Source organism: Peromyscus maniculatus, chromosome 2, assembly GCF_049852395.1.
Source record: "Peromyscus maniculatus bairdii isolate BWxNUB_F1_BW_parent chromosome 2, HU_Pman_BW_mat_3.1, whole genome shotgun sequence".
NCBI lineage: Eukaryota > Metazoa > Chordata > Mammalia > Rodentia > Cricetidae > Peromyscus > Peromyscus maniculatus.
This window is the reverse complement of record NC_134853.1, coordinates 127,207,458-127,228,554: the sequence shown is the minus strand read 5'-3', so window position 1 is coordinate 127,228,554 and position 21,097 is coordinate 127,207,458. Positions and strand designations below refer to the sequence as shown.

The window sequence follows — 21,097 nt, the reverse complement described above, 5'->3', positions numbered from 1 at the left end:
CTTGGCTCTAGCCTCTGTCCTTCCAAGGCATCTAAGGCAAGCTGCTCCACTTTGCTGAAGGTGGTGCCAGCGACAGGGAACAGGTGGGAGGGCTGTTGGACGGCTGCCAGAGCACAATGTGTTAGAAGGACATTGAGCTGATGATCTAATCAGGTTCCAGGGGAGAAGAACAAGAGGTGTGTGGTAACTTAGGGAGATTAAATTATCCGTGGAGATGAGAAAAATGGGAGGTCAGTTTTGATGAAGTAGAGATAAGGAGGGGCCGAGGCTGAAGGCTTCACGTCTGAGAAGGTTCTTCACTTATGAGGACTCGGGGACTCTGGAGACAGTTGGTAGCCACAGAGAGCCAATCGATGCACGAATCCCTGGCCCGGTATGCCACGCCCTGGATTGGGGGACGGAGAAGAAGTAGTGAGGACTTTTGTTCTCAGGAACTCAGTGAGGACATCCATCTTGAATCTGCCGAGGGATGATGGGGTGCTGAGGGATGATGGGGTGCTGTGCCCCGGGCTGGGTGACAAAGATGGATTACAGCTGCCTTCGGGAGGCGGGGGAGGTGGCTCAGTGGTGAAGAGCGCTTGCAGCTCTTCTAGGAAAGCCTGGATTGATTCTCAGCATCCACTCGACGACGAGGACAGCTCCAGTTCCGCAAGATCTGATGCCCTTTTCTGGCCTCCAAGGACACAGTCATGTATGTGGTACATAGACATACATGCAGGCAAAACATCCATACACATTTAAAATAATAATAATAATAATAATAATAATAATAATAATAATTAAAGGAAAACAAAGCAGACTTTGATGGCAGCAATTCAGAAGTTAGTAAGGGGCAAAGACACCAATAACCAGGACCCAGAGCTGGGAAGATACCCAGCTATTCAAACAGCCTCCTGTCTTTCTCACCCCCACCCACCCCAAGCTCACGGCCATCCTGTTCATGCCGTCAAATCTCAGCTCTGTCCCCAGAATTACCTGAGCTGTTGAGACTAGGCATATGGTTCTGGGTCCAAATCCCGTTCTTCCACTTGTTACCTGTTTGGCCTTGATCCAGCCTAAACCAGACTTCTATCCCAGACTGGATTATTTCTGTCCCCACGGGGCTGTGGTGAGAGTTGATGACTGCGGTTGTACCTGATGACTGCGGTTGTACCGGTTGTACCGCTTATCTCTTGTGAAATCCAGTCAGTAACTTAAAACTCAGGAAACTCGGGGAGGAGTCACGCTGCTTTGAAGAGTGGTGGTCTGCAGTGGTATTTGCTCCGCCCGTGACCTCGGGCTCTGCGGCCCAAAGGAGGTGGTGCTTCCTGCCGCTGTGTGTGTGACCTCTGATGAGGAGTTGGAGAAGGGTCACATGCCTTTGAGGTGGGTTCGCTCCCAGCCAGAACAGAGGACAACTTCAGCTGTCTACTCTACTCTGTATTCGTGAGTATATTTCCTCAATTTATATCTTAATAAATTCTGTTACCCATTTAATAGACTCACATGGGTTGATCATAATAGTGGTCTCCATCTTCTGTTTCTGAGGAGGGGAAACTCCTGTCTTGCTTCCCAGGGGAGTGGCTTATTAGATGGGGAGGGGTATGCTAGAGAAAGCAGTTGGGCCCCCTCTCGTGTGGAAAGGCCTGTCTTTGGGTCTGTCTGACTTCAATTCTCAGATCCTCCCGCCACCCCAAATGCTTCGTGCTGTCCTGTGCCCTCTCTCAAGTCACACAGCTGCTTAGAAACTCTCAATGGCCCTCTCGCCCACTTAAGGAAACACCGGCTTATCCTGGCCTTGGAGGTCTTTCTAACGTGGGACCCTCGATTTCAGATCTTTATTCTAATTCTCACCACAGCATGCCCTTGAGTTGGGCCAGCCAAGGCTGGTATGCTCCATGGGAGTTCCCTGGTGTGGGGCACACATGCACCCCATTCCCACGAATTCCAGTCCTCCCAGTGCTGACACAGCACCCTCTGAGCGCTCCTTCCCACATCCGGGAAGCTCCAAAGCAGGAGCCCACGGCTCAAGGGCAGTGCCACAAACAAATGCTAACAAGGCCAGATCCCGTCTTCACCGCTTTCCTCTAAGCTACAGACTAGCATCCAGCTAGTGACAGTGGCTGGGGACGGGACCACCAGGGAGGGTGCGGGTGGACAGACCTGCTGTGGGAGGGTAATGGCAGTGACGGCAGAGGTTCCATTAGGTTCCCCGAGACAGGCCTAAATCACAGTGTTCGCCACACTAACCCGCCCATGGCAGCAGAGGTCCCGAGGGGGCCCCCAGTGGCCTTGTGGCTAGCCTAGCCTCCCAGCCAGGTTCTCTAGTCCTTCCCGCACGCAACAAGGTGCCCCCCAACCCTCAACCTTTGTCTCCCCTGCTTCTGTGCCTGTCAAAGGGGTGTGCTGTGTGCAAACAAACCATTCTTCCTGTGTGTGGGTCTCCGCCAGGGAGCCGAGGATGTAGACACTACGACGCTGTGTTCTTTCCTACTCTCAGTGATCCACAGTGCAGCAAGGTATTGAGGCCACAAGCTGCTCACCTGTAATCCCAGCACTGGGGAGGCAGAGGCAGGCTGATCTCTGTGAGTTTGAGGCCAGCCTGGTCTACAGAGCTAGTCCAGGACAGGCTCCAAAGCTACAGAAGAACCCTGTCTCAAAAAACAAAACAAAACAAAACAAAACAAAAAGGTATTGAGGCCATGTGTGAATAACATCACCTTCCATGTATCCATTCACCTAAACTTTTGGGGACTCAGCTCTGGGCTAGGTGCCCTGCAAGCACAAGTCATGCTAGAGTTGGAATTAAAAGGCAGCAAAGAGTGAACCGATCCGTGCTTTCTCTCCATCCACACCAGCCAGGGGAAGCCCTGCCTTTTCCTCCCGGTGAGACCCGCCTGCATTTTCTCCACACGCCCCAGTGACCAGCAGCCCTTGCCCGACTCCAGCCTTCCAAGAAGTTAGCCACTCCTTCCTCGGGCCCTGGCCCCTCTGTTACGCTGGCCAGGAACTGTCCCCACACTGTGGTGAGACCAGGGCTCTAAGAGGCCTGATGGGTCTAAGTAGTTTGTGGGACTCTGGGCAGGCAAGGCTCCGTGTTGTGGACTATTATTTTAACTATGTAAAGATGTGTTATATCTGGTTATGCTGTGGGATATTACTTTAACTCCGTAAAGGTGTGTTACATTTGTTTATGTCACATCTGTTTAACTATATAAAGAGGTGTTACATGTGTTTATGCTGCATTTGTTTAATTACGTAAAGATGTGTGGCTGTTTCACCTTGCCTGCCTAAGGCACCTGATTGGTCTAATAAAAAGCTGAATGGCCAATAGCTAGGCAGGAGAGGGATAGGCCGGGCTGGCAGGCAGAGAGAATAAACAGGAGAGATCTAGACTTGAAAAGAATGAGGGAGCAAGAGAGGGAGGTGCCTGGGGCCAGAGGCCAGGCAGCCACCGGCCAGCCAGATGTGAAAAGCAGTGAAAGTGAGATACACAGAAAGAAAGGAAAACAGCCCCGAGGCAAAAGGTAGATAAAGAGAAACAGACAAAAATAGGAGCTAAGCTAAGGCCTAGCATTCCAAACTAACAAGTCTCTGTGTCCTGATTTGGGAGCTAGCCAGTGGCCCAAAAGAAACGCCTGCTACCGCTCAGTGCCCACCGTCTTCAAGATCCTGAAAGATAAGGCTGCCAGCTAATTTCACACTTGAAGGGTTAGGGGCTGACTCAGAGTTTTGGAGCCATGGAGAGGCAAAGGCAGGGTGGAACTTAGGTCTCTGTGACCTCAGAACTCATAATGGAAGACCTTTCAGGCAATGTGGGGACCCACCTCACCTCACTGATTGTTCTGAACCTGATGTTCCCAGCTGTTTGATGCGTCCCTCACAGACACAGATCCTAGAGTCACATGAGTCGCCACCAGACGAGGATTTACAGTGTAGTGGGAACTCACTCTGCAGAAAAAGCTGTTGAACAGTTAATTAATAGGCCTCTGTCAGAATTCTAAAGCTCTCAGAATACGTATTGCGACACCAATGACAGTGACGTCACTGGAACAGAAGTGGTGGTGACAATTGTGGTGGGGGCATTGGTGGGGGTAATTGAGGTTGTGGTAGACAACTCGTGACACTGGCTGGGGAGAAGCTGGTAGTGGTACTGGTGGCCGTGCTGATGGTTGTCGATGTTGACGGGGTGACAGTGTCAAGTAACACTGGTTGTCGTTCTGATGGTGTTGGTGATGGCAGAGGAGGGGGTGGTAGCTATGGTAGTGGTTGTAAGCCTCTCCAGCCACATGAGTGGCCAGGCCCCTCCCCTGAGGGCCTCTAACTTCCAGGTTCCACCCACAGAATACTCTAACTCCCCTAACTGCTGGACCCTGCCCCCTACCCTGTAGACAAAAAGCCCAATCTCTGGATGTGAAATCCCACCCATCTCCACCCTGGAAAGCTCCACCCTGAGAAGTTCCACTCCTCCCCTAGAAACTCTATATAAGCCCTGTATCCTGTTCAGTTGGAAGCTGCTTTTTCCCACCCCGGCAGAGGCAGCCACCCTCCTGGATTCCTCCTTCCCAGTAAGTCTGTTGTGCGGTGTGACTTTGTGGTATTCCCTGGCTCCGGGCTGCCAGGATACCTTTCCATCCGAGCTGTAACGCTTACAGTGATGGTGTTAGTGTCGCTGGTGGTCACAATGCCGTTGCTACTGCTGCTTCGGGAAATGGCAATGGTTGTGGTTGACTATGGTAGCGATGGCTATGGTAAGGGTGGCCCACAGTTGAGGTGGTGGCAGAGATGGCGGTGCTGGTTGTCAGTGGTTGGCAGTGTTGGTGATGACCGTGGTGATGTGGAGTGACTGATGAGGGTGGTGATACTGTTGATGGTGATCACGATGAATGTGGTTCTAGGGAAGGCGTAAAAATGAACGGGACTCTGGTTTCAGGCAGGCCTGAGTTCAAATCCCACCTCCACGCCTGTCTTAGTTCAGTTTCTGTGGCTGTACTAGAATGCCTAGTGTGGGTAATTTACAAGGAAAGAGCTTGATCTAATTCCAAGTTCTGGAGGCAGGGAATTCCAAGATCTGATGGTTGTCACTGGTGCTAGCGTAATCCAGCTGTGGTCTCACACGGAGAGGTACACGAGAGAGTGGTGGGCAGGTGTGGGCCGGAAAGAGAAAAGACAAAGAACTGGCCAGTGTGGTAAGAACATTAATTCCCCTTGAAGGCTTCATGTCCCAATGCGACTACACTGGCCACCAAGTTTCAACACAAATAGAGTGGCAATAAACCACGTGCCTCCCTACCAACAACTGTGGACTTGCTGTACAGCCCAGAGCAGGTTAGTTGCTTCTCTTTGCCTTTTTGGGACGTGAGAAGACTTCACTGCACCTTTTCAATCCAGCACTGCTGCATGTTATCAGCTGAGCAGGATGGTGCAGTGGCTGGAGATACAATCCTCTGTGAGACTTGCAGGGCTTTACATGATGCCCATGTTATCAACACAGAAGCACACAAACAGCCAGAGGACTGGCATACACCTTGGTTCTGGAGTTGCTGGTGAATGTACTCAAGAATGAGCTCGTAGTTGGTGAGAGCCCACTAGGCCAGGGGTTCTCAACCTGTGGGTCACAACCCCTTTGGGGGTTGAACCACCCTTTCTCAGGGGCCTCCTAAAACCATCAGAAAACACAGATGTTTGCATTATGATTCATAACAGTAGCAAAATTACAGTCATGAAGTAGCAATGAAAATAATTTTATGGTCGGGAGTCACTACAACACGAGGACTGTGTTAAAGGGCCACAGCATTAGGAAGGTTGAGAACCACTGCTCTAGGTGGAGGATCAGGAAATCCGTGACACTCTCCCTCCTCAATCGACCACCCCAGGTGGAGTGAACTGGACTGGGGGGGGAGGGGGACTTGGCATCCTGACTGACTTTGAATAAGGGACTTCAGCACTTGGTTCAGTGGGCTGTGATAGAGTTCCTCTCAGCCGGCTGAGCTCCTGATGTCCTGAGGACATAAACAGTTTGACCTGAAAACAGGGAGAATACCACCCACTGCCAGATGACACGTGATCATGACTCAGGTTGTTGACCAGAGGCAAGGACATGCCCAAGGTCATCAGTGTTTATCTTCATTGCAGAGAGCAGAGAGAGGAAGGGAAGAGAGGAGGGAAGGAGAATGGGAGAGGAAAAGGGGGAGGCAGGAGGGGGACTGTTTAGAGTTGGTTTGGGATTTAATCAAAAGCATTCAACAGCAAATTAAATTCTGCTTGGCTTGTCAGCTGCTGCCCTCACCCTCCACCTCAGGATAGGATTCTGACTAATCCAAGCAGATTGAGGAATCTACTAGACCGGTATAGGGAACTTTCCAGACTTTCCATGTCTTGGGGAGGCCAGACAGCCAAAGTCAGCTGTGCATATGGCTGGGGCGGGGAGGCCACTCTGGCCTTACCACCTGGGCATTTGTTACAAGGCAGTGGAAGACCTGGCCCCAGGCTGCAACCATTCCTGCTAAGAAGGCATTTGGGTGTCACTCTTTCGAAGGCGCCGCCCTGGAGGCACAGCTAATGGGTTAGCCTCAGGATGCAACAATACTTGAAGCCTAGCAGAGGTGCCAGCTTTCCTTCTGAGCCTCCTGTCTACTCCATGGGGTTGGGTTTTTGCAGCACAGGAAAACCGCCTGGATGTTGCAACTGCTGGACTTTAACACTCAAGGTAATTGATCTTATCCTCAGTGTACACAAGATGTGATAGAACAGTTCAAAGCACCGCCTGCTCTTCCAGAGGACCTGGGTTTGAGTCCCACCTTGTACACGGCAGCTCTGGTCCAGGGATCTGATGCCCTCTTCTGGCCTTCATGGGCACTGCATGCACAGACATAACTTGCAGGCAAAACACACACACACACACACACACACACACACACACACACACACACACACATAATGGAGAGAGAAAAATTTTTAAAGAGGCAAAGGACTACCATTGGATTCCCAGCTCTCATCCCCGGGGGCACAAGGTAAAAAAAGGCTAAGGAAATCTACACCTATATTGTCTGTGTCAGGTGAGGGATGGATGAGAAAAGAACTGTCCTTGCTTTTGAAGGTGAGGGAGGCAGCTTTTGTCTGGCCTCCTACGAGCATCTCCTAGGAAACCCCAGAGGCTGGAAGATCCCCTCCCAATGTGAGGTCATCTCTTTGGGGATGGGTAGACTGACAGTCTGCTTCTCCTAGGAAGGAATGGCTATGTCTCTAGGACTAGGCAATCTGGTTCTTAGCTGTAGTTAGAAATAATACCCAGGTTTTTCTTCACCAGGCTTCAGGGAAATGTATTTCAGAAGCTCCACCTGGACTGGCACACAGAATTTTAGCTACACACCATAGCTACCCAAGAGACAGATGCCCCCTATATTAGTAACCATCCATGGCACCATGGCATCATGGCATGAACTTGGATCAGCATTAGGGAACAGCTAGGATCCTGCCTACAAGGAGAACTCAGCTCACAACATTGTTCTAGAGCAGTGGTTCTCAACCTTCCTAATGCTGGGACCCTTCAATACAGTTCCTCATGTTGTGGTGACCCCCAGCCATAAAATTATTTCGTTGTTACTTTATAACTGTAATTTTGCTTCTGTTATGAATTGTAATGTAAATATCTGACATGCAGTATATCTGATATGTGACCCCTGTGAAAAGGTCATGACCCACAGGTTGAGAACCACTGTGCTAGATCCATCTAGATATCACTTGCACCTGCTCAGTCCACTTGCTTTGCTTCCTGAGCAGAATGGCAATCCCACGTGACAGCATGGTGGCCGTTCTCACTGGCTGTGGCCCACATGGCTGGCTAGGATACCCTGTGCTCTTGTCTGATGGCTGGCCTAGTCAGACCTTCTGAGGTTCATCTGCCTCGTATGGCCGAGAAACAACCCCCGTGTGGGGAACTTAATGCCCAGGAGAGGTACCTTCTTCTCAGGACATTAATCCCACCAGGGTCCCCCACCCCTGGCCTTATCTTCAAACATCTGTGCCAGCCTGCTTTCTGTTACCATTCGAAAGGCTGCATATAAATCAGCTTGTAGAGAGAGAGCCTGGTTCATGGATTTGGAGTCTTCAGTCCATGATGGAGTAGCCCCATTGCTATGGGTCTTTGGTGACGCTCATGGCAGGAACATGTGACAGAACAGCTTGTTCAGTTGTTGGCTGAGAACAAAAGAGAAAGAGACCCTGGGTACCACAGTCCTCTTCTCCCCGCCATGAACTAAGGCCACCCGCCTCTTTGCATTTCTATCACCATCCCATAGTGCCAAGCTGGAGAGCAGTCTTCATCCTTTGGGGGCATTCAGCTCCACTTTTAGGCCACCCCATCGGAGGTAAGGGCCTCAGTGTGTAGCTGAGTAGGAGTCATGGCAGAGGCCACAGGACCCTTTAACCCTTCCATTGGCTCTCTGCTTCCCTGCCCCTGGCCTGCTCCTTGCTTTCCCTGGCATTACACTCCTTAAGAAGGCTTTGCCTTGTGGAGAGATGGCTCAGAGGTTAAAAGCACTGGCTGTTCTTCCAGAGGTCCTGAGTTCAATTCCCAGCAACCACATGGTGGCTCACAACCATCTCTAATGAGATCTGGCACCAGATCTCTAGACAGAACACTATACATAATAATCTTGAAAAAACAAAAAAACAAACAAACAAAAACGGGCAGTGGTGGCACATGCCTTTAATCCCAGCACCCAGGAGGCAGAAGCAGGCGGATCTCTGTGAGTTCAAGGCCAGCCTGGGCTACAGAGTGAGTTCCAGGGAAGGCACAAAGCTACACAGAGAAACCCTGTCTCTAAAAACAAACAAACAAACAAACAAACAAACAAACAAACAAACAAACAAAAGACTTTGCCTCAGGTCGTTCCTGTAAGGAACCTGGGCTAAGCTAGGCCTATGAGCCAGTAATGACATGGGCACAGGGCACAGAACCAACACCAGCCGGAAAGCGATTTTTGGGGACAGCAGGGGCAGCCTCACAAGGGGGACGAGTGGGAGGGTCTGGAAGGAAGAATCCACCCTTTTGCTAATCCCCCTGCATCGCCTCACGGGCGGCATCACTCTAGGTGCTGGGAGAACTGTTCGGAGCACAGCACCAAAACCTCCCCTCGTGGAACTTACACTGGGGGGGGGGGGGCGGTGCGCGATCCAAAGACAGAAAGACAGGGTGGGCTGGGGAGATGGCTCAGTGGTTAAGAGCTTTTGCAGAGGACCCAGGTTCAGTTCCCATACCCACATCAGGTGGGTCACAACTGCCTGTAACTCCAGTTCCAGAGAATCCAGCACTTTCGCCTGGTCTCCTCGGGTACTTCCATGTATGTGGGTCACAGAAACAGGCACACACACACACACACACACACACACACACACACACACACATAAATGAAAACGCTTTTTGGTAGATGCACGTCATGACAGATAGGGATTGGAGCCCTGAGGGAGATGAACACTGGGCAGGAAGACAAGGAGGACTGGGTGGGAAGTCTGAATAGCTGTAGCAGGAAGGCCAGTGACCAGGAGTACCGATGTGGAGGGGAGCAGGGTGAGTGAGGGGCCTCTCGGTCCCCTGGAGCACACAGCATACGTATATGCATAAAAAAGTCACTTGTGGGCTGGACACCCCCTGGCAGGCAGTAGGGCTGGAGGGTGACAAGAAAAGTCACCTGTGCTCTGGACACCCCCTGGCAGGCAGTAGGGCTGGAGGGTGACAAGAAAAGTCACCTGTGCTCTGGACACCCCCTGGCAGGCAGTAGGGCTGGAGGGTGACAAGAAAAGTCACCTGTGCTCTGGACACCCCCTGGCAGGCAGTAGGGCTGGAGGATGACATGGAAAGCTAAGGAGGGATTTGGTCTCAAAGGGCCTCCAAGGCCAGGTTAGGGCTGGAAATTTCTTCCCTTCTCCTCCTTCCCCATCTCTTTTCACCCTCTCTTCCTGCTTCCTCTCCTACTCATCCCCCCGCCCCCAAATACCTCCTATGAGCCAGGGACTGTAGTAGGCATTGGTGTGTAAAACTGAGTGTATGGTTATTCCCCCGCCCTCAAGAGTGGCTTATCGTGTATGGTCATTCTAACTGTGACCATCAGTCTGGGGCTTCTGCAGGGCTCCCAGGAAGAGGCGATGTTTTGAGACTCAGCCTGTGCGACAGAGGACACATGACCGAGGGGCCAGGAGAACTGTGAGCAGGATCAGGAGGAAGGCTGGTGCGGGAGTGGGGAGGGGCATTGGGCTGTGGTCAGAGAGACAATGGTGCTTTCAGGAGGTCACGTTGAAGCCAGGAGCTGTTCCTGCCACCGTCAAGGACTGTGGCCAGCTGCAGAGAGCGGAATGATAGGGTAGGACAACAGCCAAGCCTGTGGTCACTTATTAGTGACTGATTATAGCTTAAGCAAGAGGGCAATTCTGTTCTGTTCCAGCCCCACGGAACAGCTCTGGCCAAGAGTCTAACACATCAAAATAGATCCGGGGACGAGAGAAAAGCCCCTGCATGAGGCTTCCCTGTGGGGAACAGGAAGGACCACAAGAGAAGTGTTGAGTGCTGTGTCAGAGTGGAAAATAAGATCTTCTGGCCCCCTCCCCTGACAAGGTGCCGAGGCCCCAGAGAGAGAACTGGTATGGGGGTGCCAGGCCAGGAGGGCAGACCGGTGAGCAAGTGGCCAGCTTGTGGGGTGGGACTGAGTTCCTGAATACAGTCCCTCCGACACTTAGCACCCTGGCTGTGCACCTCGGCTGGGGAGAAGACCCACCAGGTGGGATGTGAGTAATTCGTTTGGTCTAGATCATGTGTATGGCTGGGATTGGAGACCACTCCTCCCTTCTAATAATGGCTGACATTCGCTGCCTACCTTCTGTGTACTAGGCATTGTTCTGAGCTGTTCGCATGCATCAGCTTCCCCATCTTCACAAAAACCTGTGAGTATACATTTTGGAGTATCGAGTGAGCACGGGACACAAACTCACAAGAGTCCATACAGCGATCCCACAGTGGGTGTTGGCTAGGATGGTTGTCCACATTTTAGAAGTGAGAAGACTGAGGTACAGAGCAATGAAGGCATGAAGCTCTGTGGTTGGATGGTCACTGGCAGAGCTGAGGTTCACATGCCTGTGTGAGGCAGTGTCCAGGTAACAGTGATGCGGCCAGATTTAGGCACAAGGCCTGGAGAGCACCCCGGGAGGATGCGAAGTGGTCATTTAGTTCCCCGCAGTGTCTCCAGGATACCCCAGGTCTTGGCTTTCTCTTCTTAGAGGCTCCATTCTTGCTCTTGCAATCTAGATGGTCCGTCCACTCGTCATGTTTTGCCTAATCTGTTTCTAGATTACAGTTTGATCACATAAACTCCCTAATTGACCTTAGCCTTTAGTTGACCCTACCAGAGAACTCCCCTTTAGTCACTCCCCTTTTGGGTTGTAATTGGAAGCTGACAATTATTGCTTTATGTGTGGATCCTTATCACTTCTCCCTGTGACCCTGAAAACTTCAAGCCTCACAATGCTTTGCCAAGGAATTACTGTGTGGGTATGTATACTGGTTCTCTGTGAGCACTGGGAGGATGGATGGAGAAGAACAAAGATGAGGATGGAGACGGAAAGAACTAGATAGAGACGAGAGAACAGCAGAAGGGACTGAGAGCAGGAGGGACTGAGAGCAGGAGGGACCGAGAAGAGCTAAGTATGAGAACAGAAAAGAAACAGTGTAGATAGAACTGACTTAGAAGAATAAAACGAACGGACTAGAGAACTCAGTGTGCTTAGATTCATTGAATATCCCTCAGATTAGAATCCTCAGCTGGTTGTTAGACTCTTCCACGGACCCTGGGAGCAAACAATATAAGCTGGCCCTATTGTTTGCATTACTTCATCTCTTTTATTACCCATTAGAAAACCTATAACAATTATGTGAAGAACAACAACAATACCCCATTAGCTGCTGAGGAGGCTGAGCAAGCTGATTGGTGCACAGGGCACCTTACAAGATAAAGTATGTGCTTTCCTTGTCCAGTGCTCTCCTGTCTGCCATTGTCCTGCAGATTTGTGACATGGTGTCCCAGCTAGTGTCTCTGTTGCTGTGATAAACACATGACCTACAGTAGAACATGCAGGAAAGAGAACAAGAAAAAGCTAAGTATTAGGGAACGAGAAAGGACTGAATGCAGGCAATGGATATGAGAATTATGAATGTGACATTGTCAATGGGCATGCGTTATGAAAGAGGATATAAAACAATTGTTTTTGAGTTCTACCTCTACCATGGCTTTTTCACTTTTGGTGGTGGATAAGTGCATAAAAATAAATTCTATAGTGTAAATGGCTATTTACACTGTATAAAAAGTTCATAGACTTTGGGTCTGATTCATTTTTTGGGGGGGGTCTGATTAATTTTGGTGTGTGACTTTTTTTATTTGCAAGATTTTATTTATAGTAGAGTTCATAAAAATTGAAATACCGTAATCAAGACAACCAATAGGATAAAGAGTTTATTTGGGCTTACAGTTCCAGAAGGATGAGAGTTCACCACGGTAGGGAAGCATGGCACCCAGCGACAGGCATCACCTGGAGCAGGAGCAGGAGGCCCAGACAAGCAAACTGGAATTAAGGCGAGGCTGTATAATCTTGACCAGTGCCATTCTTGGCTGCACCACTAATTCTGTCCCCCAATAGCATCACCAACTGGAACCAAATACCTGAACTTATGGGGGGCATTTCTTGTTCAAATCACTATACAGAGTAAAATCAGCATGAGTTCTGACCTGACACAGGGTGGTTCGAATCCCAGGCTGCTCTTACTAATGGTGTGAATTTGCTGCGTTGTGTCTCAACTTCCTTGTCTGCAAGCTGAGGTTGGAGATGGCTGTCTGTAGGAGTCATGTGAATTCGTGAGATGAGCTGTGTGGCCCCTGAAGAGGCCTGCGGAGTGCTGGCCTGTGAAAGGAGAGGGATGGGATGTGGGGGATTTGATTTCAGGAACAGGGTGAGGTTGGCAGGGCAGCTTTAGCTCTGTCCTGGGCTCTCCACAACTGCTTCTCTGCTCAACTTTCCTCCCTGGCTTCTGGTCCTTCCACCTGCCAGGGCTCTGTGAATGAGTTCCCACAAAGATTCGGTACCTTCCACTGAGTCTTGTAAGTGGCTGATTTAAGCGACTACAACTTTAATGATTATGGAGTGTTTGGAAAGTTGCAGGTCCAGAGCTTAATTACAATTATCATTAGCTCCATAAATAGCCATTCCTTATCCATCCCTGAGTCTCACCTAACATCTTGTGACTAACAGATAAAACCTTTTGGAATGTATTAATTGTAGGGTAAAAGGGCCAGCCAAAGAAACCCACCCTGACTGTGAAACCAGAGCCAATGAAAGAAACACTTTGACCCTGAACCCAGAACCAAAGAAACACACCCTGACCCTAAAGCCAGAGCCAAAGAAACACACTGTAGCCCTGAAACTAGAACCAAAAGGTTAAAAAGGGCCAGAAAGAAATGCTGTGGGATGGTCTGTATGTCAAATTGTTCTGATTGGCCAATAAATAAAACACTGATTGGCCAGTGGCCAGGCAGGAAGTAGGTGGGACAAGGAGAGAGGAGAATTCTGGGAAGCAGAAGGCTGAGGCAGAGAGACACTGCCAGCTGCCGCCATGACCAGCAGCATGTGAAGCCACCAGCCACGTGGCAAGGTATAGATTTATGGAAATGGATTAATTTAATCTGTAAGAACAGTTAGCAAGAAGCCTGCCACGGCCATACAGTTTGTAAGCAATATAAGTCTCTGTGTTTACTTGGTCGGGTCTGAGCGGCTGTGGGACTGGCGGGTGACAAAGATTTGTCCTGACTGTGGGCCAGGCAGGAAAACTCTAGCTACAAAGAAACACAGTTTGGCCCTGAAACCAGAGCCAAATCTGCCCTTGACCCACTGAACATGAAACCAACCAATCCCTGAGCACAAAATCTAGCACCTTGACCCTGAACCAAGAGTCAGTGAAACAAACACTTTAGCTCTGAAATCAGAACCAAAGAAACACACCCTGACCCTGAAACCAGAACCAAAGAAACACACCTTGGCCCTAGAACAAGAGCCAACTCTGCTCCTGACCAATGAAACCAACCAATCCCTGAGCATGAAAACTAACCAATCCCCAATCTTCTTTCTGGAAACACTCCACCCCTAAGAAGCCCTACATCAGCTCCTCTGCTTGTTCATATGTGGGCTGTCCTTCTCCACCCTGGGAGAGGCAGCCACTCTCCTGGACTCCTTCTTCTCAGATAAATCTTTCTTAAAAGAGTTTTGGGTGAAGATCTTTCACCAGTGCACAGCAGAATCTCTGCTGGGACGTTCCTTTAGGGGAACAGAAGAAGACACAGATACTTCTGGGAAACTCCTTTAGGAGCAGAGCGGAAGTTAACAACTTGTTGCCGGAGCCAGAGCAGATGGCTACATTTCTGCAGGGGTTTCCCCTTCAGTAGAGTGAAGCAGAAGAAGTAACATCTTGGACTGGAGCTGATAAGAAACAGATACCGCTGGGCATTGGTGGCACACACCTTTAATCCCAGTACTTGGGAGGCAGAGACAGGCGGTCTCTGTGAGGCCAGCCTCATCTACAGAGCCAGGACAGGCTCTAAAACTACAGAGAAACCTGTTACAATCCCCCTCCCCCCAAAAGAAAAAAAAAAAAGGAAAAAGAAACGATACCTCTGCTGGGACATTCCCTTAGGGGAACAGAGCAGAAGGAACTGATACCTCTGCTGGGAAGCTCCCTTAAGGGGGCGTGGAGCAGAGCTCAGCTGTAATGGCGCTCTCTCAGAGAGGAGCAGGATTGCTACCTCCTGTGGGGAGACCATCCCCCACCCCACCCCAGCTTCAGGTATAGCCTGACTTCCTGACAAGTCAGGATACCTTTCTCCCTTTCTCCTCACAGCTGTATGTATCCAGGATACCTCCCTTCATAGCTGTAAGGATAGCCTGACTTCCCAACAAGTCAGGATACCTTTCCCTCCGGAGCTGTGACATTTGCATTTTGGTGCCAAAACCGGGGATAGACTCCCCTGGTGCCCGAGTTCTCCCCTTGTGGTCTGAGCCACACTGGGACCCTACCCCTTATCTCCAGTCCATCTGCAATGGATTCGCCTTCCGGCTCGCTGATTGCTCAGCATTCCATCCAACAGTGGCAAATAAATGGCTGTTTATGGAGCTAATGGTAATTGTAATTAAGCTCTGGACCTGCAACTTTCCAAACCCTCCATAATCATTAAGGCTATCTACCTGGCTGGCCCTCTTCTCTAGGCCACACTACTCCACCCTCGGAGCTGCAATCAGGCTGTTTCCTTAGGCCCAATTGGACTATTGCATCCCTTCCTGTCCTCCCCTGGAGCTGCCCATAATTCCTCTAGGCCCCCGTGGCTTTTGTGGCTCCTTTTTCCAGCCCTTTCCTGTGGATGAGACCCATCCCCCTAAGAGCTCAGTTTTCTCTCACCTTCTCACCTCCATGGGAGCCCTGGTACCAGGTACCCGAGTCTATCCATTGGCCTAGCCAGGCTAAGCTTGACCACCGTTGAGTGTGGTGATGACCCACTGAATGGCTTGGTCCTCATTCGGTCCTCCCTGAGTCCAGGGGACACCTGTGACTTGTTGCACAAATCCTAAATGGTCTTATAACAAAAACCTGGAGCCAGATATCAGGGTGAAAGCTGAAAGGTCAGAGAAACAGAGTAAGCCACAGCCACCGCCTCTTACCAACTTCTCAGCCTGACAGAGCCTCTGAGAGAGAGCGAATTCCTGTCTCCTCCCTCCTTATATTCCTTTCTCTGCCCAGCCCTCACCTTATATTCCTTTCTCTGCCCAGCCATATCACTTCCTGTCTCAACCTTCCTAGTGCTGGGATTAAAGGTGTGTGATCCCAAGTGCTGGAATTAAATGTATGTTCCCCCACTGCCTGGCTGTTTCTCTTTTAGACTGGATTAATCTTGTGTAGCCCAGTGTGGCCTTGAATTCACAGAAATCCAGACGGATCTCTGTCTCTGCCTCCTGAGTGCTAGGATTAAAGGTGTGAGCCACCACTGCCTGAGCTCTGTGGCCAACTCTGTGGCTGGCTCTGTCCTCTGATCTTCAGGCAAGCTTTATTACAAACAATATCTCACCACAGCGACTACAGCAGCAGTGACCTTTCCCTTACCTCTCACCCATGGGAACTCAACATTCTGTGCCCTCCCATTCCCCCTTGGGATGCCTCCTAGAAAATCTCAAGCCTCTACACCTAGCACCCTATTTGAAAGGCCCTAAACTTCTTCACTCTTGCAACAAAGTTTGCCCTCCATATCCCTTAGATAAACAATCTAAATGGCCATGTAATGGCACCCTAGATCCCAATATTATTAGGGATATTTACAACTATTGTGGGCAATCGGAGAAACGGAAAGAGACTCTCTGTGTAAAGCTTTCTCCTGCCTTCACTCTAAGCCTCCTCTCTGTGCCTCCTGTTCTCCCACTCGGCCCCTGCTAGCTATAAAGTCACAACAGGATTAGTGTATTATCTTCACTATCCAAGGTTGGGCACTTTGTCTTTGAGCTCTGGCTGCAGCTGATCTTCTTATATGTGAATCAAAGATGTTAACCTTGGGGTCACCTATTACTGTCCTTTCTCCTCACCACCTTTCACACCTCCTAACATACAAGGGCTCCCAAACACTGCCTCCCTCCTGAGTTCTCTCCCTTCAGGTAGCATTGGTAGAGGGAGGACACATCACTGACTTTTCAGCCACGTCCCACCTCTTAACATGTCAATCTTCTCTCCTGACCAACCCTGGAGTACTTCCCATCTCACTCATGTATTGAGACCCTAGCAGAGTTATTACCTTATCATATACACATACAGGAGGGAGCACTTCCTCAGGCTACTTATACACGGTACACAGATAGCAGCTCCTTCCTGTATGAAGGAGTAGATAAAGTAGGATATACTGTTGTTCCAGACGCCATAGTGGTCGAAGCACGAGCCTGTCCAGCCCACATCACAAATCAGCAGGCTGAATTAGCAGCTCTTACCAGTGCCTGTCAAAACTATATACGGACTACCAGCCTGCTTCCGGTCTCAGAAGAATGAGACCTCACACACCTCTCAAGGCTCAAGCTCCACTCCTGAGTTCAGGAACTATCTGTCCTTGGGCAAGGGGCTTGCAGAGCAGAGGCATTTTTGTTTCGTGGATCTCTAAGGCATAGTAATGAAAACTTAAAATGTAACTTTGACCCTCACACGCACTCAGACACTTGCACCTCTCCAGCTGCTTTCTCCTCTACCTGCTCTAACCACCTGTCTCTCCCCTTCTACTGGGTAAGTGTCACTACGGAGCTCTGTGCTTTGTCCTCTCGCCCTGCCCGGGCCCCACCATGTGGAAAGGGTCGTCTCTCCTCTGTGATCTGTGACATTTCTCTCTGACACGTCTCTCAGTCCACTTGGGGAGACCCTGGATTGAAATTCTTCTTACGCCGGGCGGTGGTGGTGGTGCACGCCTTTAATCCCAGCACTCGGGAGGCAGAGGCAGGCGGATCTCTGTGAGTTCGAGGCCAGCCTGGGTTACCAAGTGAGTCCCAGGAAAAGCGCAAAGCTACACAGAGAAACCCTGTCTAAAAAAAAAAAAAGAAAGAAAAGAAAAAGAAAAGAAATTCTTCTTACCATGACACTTACCCCGCTCTGCTCCCTCATGGCTCCTCAGCTCCTTCCAGAACTTTCTCACTTTCCCTGGGGAGCTGCCTACATTCTCCAGGTTCTGCAACCTCTCCTCTCCCCCTTCCCCCGGAGCTACCTGTTCTCTCTCTCCTAGTGCCCTCCTGGGCCCATAGGTTGTGAGTTTCTTTGCCTGCTCCAGGAGTCGCCTGCTAAGTGTCCCAGCTTCTCTATGCCCAGTGGCTTCTGTGATGTTGGAACCCTCCTTTAGGTGATGGTGAATTCCTGCCTGTTCCTCCTTGTCCCCTATGGCTACCCCCTGCCTCTTGGCTGCCTAACCCTCCCAATATGGAGCTCTTTTCCTCTTGTGATCCTTCCTCTTTTTCTCCTTGGACTCAGTTCTTTTCCTGGACTCAGGTTTTCTCAAAGCCTCGCTGTCCTATTGAACATGGCTTGGGCTCAGTATAGATGCCAAAGATGGCGCACTCGAGTTCCAAATTCTCTCAGATTGTAATAACTTCTGCCACCGCACAAGCAAATGATCCCAAAGTCTCTTATCTCTAAAGCTTTACAGCTTCCCACTTTTAAATCTTTTATCTCTATGATTTCTCTGGGCTTTGCTTCTCAAGAAATCTTTTAAGACTGTTGTGTAAACAGTCTATCTTAGGATTGATTTGTAAATTCATTGCGTGTGGTTAAAGGATCTGTAAAATCTGTAACAAAATTTGGCTTAAAACTTAGAGCAAAAGGCCTATAGTTGAAACCTATACATAGGAATTTTACTTTGCTATAACATCCTATATATGTGATTCAACTCTTATTTAGAATATACTATATGTGTAACTTAGATTCATAATTCTTGTTTAGAAAAACATGTTTTGAATAGCAACCTTATGGCTCTCCTCCATCTTGGCTAATGACTTTCAAGATGTAAGCAGCCGCATGACTAGCAGCCATCTTTACTGAGGTTAAAGGGTACATGCCCTGTGATTTCTTCTTAAGATGACCATTTGGCATAAAGCAATAATTATAAAACTTAGTCATCCTGAGCCCTTAGTTCATCATTGTATCTCCTTTTAGACTAAGAAAGCAACAAGTCTCAAATATTTTGGATTAATATGGATTTTTATATGATGATAAGCTTTTAAGGTTATAAAGGTCTATTTAGATTAACAAAAGCTGATTAAAGATATATAACTACTTATGCCTTTGCTAAATGTTTAAGACCAAGTTACTAGAGAATTTAGATAAGTAACAACATGTTTGATAAATAAGGTATATTTGTTAAATAAGATTTGTTTGATAAATAAGGTACTGTGGTGGTTTGAAAGAAAATGGCCTCCCAAAGGGAGTGGCACTATTAGGAGGTGTGGCTTTGTTGGAGTGGGTGTGGTCTTGTTGGAGGAAGTGTGTCACTGTGGAGGTGGGCTTTGAGGTCTCATATATGCTCAAGCCATGCCCAGTGAGATAGACTACTTCCTGTTGCCTGTGGGATCCACCACCATGTCTGCCTGCACGCCATGATGCTCCCCACCATGATAATGGACTAAATCTCTGAAACTGTAAGCTGCCACTTCAATGAAATGTTTTCCTTTATAAGAGTTGCCGTGGTCATGGTGTCTTTTCACAGTACTAGAAACCCTGAGACGGGTATATTTGATAATCAAGATTTATAAAGTCAGACAAATTTATCACCTCCCAGGCCTGTGGGGCAGAAGTCCAAGATGGCCGACTGGGTTGTCTGCCCGTCCCTCGCAGGCCTAGATCAAAGTGTTAGTCTGCTCGTCTCTTCTGTGAGGAACTGAGGTAGAGCGAGCTTCCGGCTCCATTAGTTTAGCAGAACTGATCTCCCAGGCCTTGTTTCTCACCGCTGCAGGCCTGGCCCTCTGCACTCTTTCTCAGGTGGCCTCTGTCCACTGTGAAGTGTCCCTGGGCTGCAGATGCCTTCTACCAGAGAAAACAGCCTACCCGTGTGGGGCCTATCTCAATAAGCTTGTCTGCCACCTTCCATGGTCATGGGAGTGGGACCAGTGACGTTCACCCACTCCTCAGAACTCAGCTCAAAATTCACTCTCACAGGAAGTCTTTCCTGAAATTCTGTCCCACCTGAAATCCATTTTTTCCCGTCAATTGCTTTGTATTTAACTCCATTTTAGGTGGTATAATTATAAGATTTGGGGGATTTGTTTTTGGGATTTTAGCCAGGCCAGCCTTGAACTCCTGATCTTCCCATCTCCACCTCTCAAGTATGAGGATTGCATGAGTGCACCACACAGCCAGATTTTCAGGATTCTTGGAGTAAGGTCTGGGTCAGGCTGGAACCTGTATGCTGCATGAGGGTTAGGATCATCCCTGTTGTTTTCACTGCGGAACCTTTGTCATAGCATAGTACCGGAGCACCACATGGGGAGCTTGAACTGTAGTTAATCAGCTGCCCTGTATGGGCAGGAGTGGGGCTGGGTTCTTAAGCAGTTTTTCAGAACTATAGCATAAAGTATACACCTGCCCACAGGAGGGAGTCAGAGACCACTGACTGCAGCAGGAATTGAGGCTGCCATGGTAATTGTAGCACAATGGGTGCATACCAGTGGCCCTTGTTGTTTACTGCTTGGAGATATATATATATTCTCCATTGGTTTTTCCGAGACAGGAGTCCTCTGTGTAGCTTTGGAGCCTGTCCTGGAACTCACAGAGATCCGCCTGGCTCTGCCTCCCGAGTGTTGGGATTAAAGGCGAGCGCTACCACTGCCCAGCTCTGGAGATATGTTTTATGAGGAGAATGGGAAGATAACTTGACTACAGTCAGTCCACTCTTTCAAATCCTCGAGCCCTTGAATGAAAAATAAAAGCGGTCAGCACAAGGCACCAGGGGGCAGCAGAGGCAATAAATGAGGAGCCGAGTTGTTCTCCATAACCACCAGAGGGCAGAAGCTGGTCAGGGAACCCCAGTTAGACCCCCAGATCTCCTTATAAACTAGGAAGCACAGTTGGTGCAGCCTGGGTAGGGTGCCACGAAGGATGCCAAGACACACTTCCCTTAGTTGTCCTCGACCCTAGCGCCCCAAGCCGGGAGTTGGCGTCTGGTTCCTATCCCTGCTTTCCTTCCATCACCCCCTCAACCACCTGCTTGTTCATCTTTGAGCAAACTTCAGTGGGACCTGGATGGACAAAGTTCACTCTCCCAGTTTGCAAAGTGCTGGTTGGCAACTGAGCCAGGGCCCGGGGTTATGCAGTAAGACAGGACGGACCCTGAGTGTGGGCAGTGGTCAGGACGGTGTCACAGAGGGGCGGTGGGCTTAGCCTGCAGTCGCTGTGTAAGCAGCTGCAGGGGAGGAAAGTTGTGGGTCAGAGTGTAGGGATGCAGAGGTGCCTGACCAGAAAGAGGCAGGTTGGGTTGCGCGTGGTAGTGGTGTGTGTATGCTGGGGAGAAGCAGCCCCAGACTG

General features: G+C 49.6%; 1 protein-coding gene across 1 annotated transcript in view; it reads left to right on the top strand.

The window, feature by feature from the left end:
* The first annotated feature begins 4,354 nt into the window (after nt 1-4,354).
* The window catches only part of Tmem61 (transmembrane protein 61), a 47,269-nt gene continuing 30,526 nt past the window's right edge, over nt 4,355-21,097 (top strand). Inside the window, exon 1 of the mRNA XM_076564659.1 lies at nt 4,355-4,547. The gene's annotated coding sequence lies outside the window, so the exon portion shown is untranslated. The remainder of the gene's footprint in view (nt 4,548-21,097) is intronic.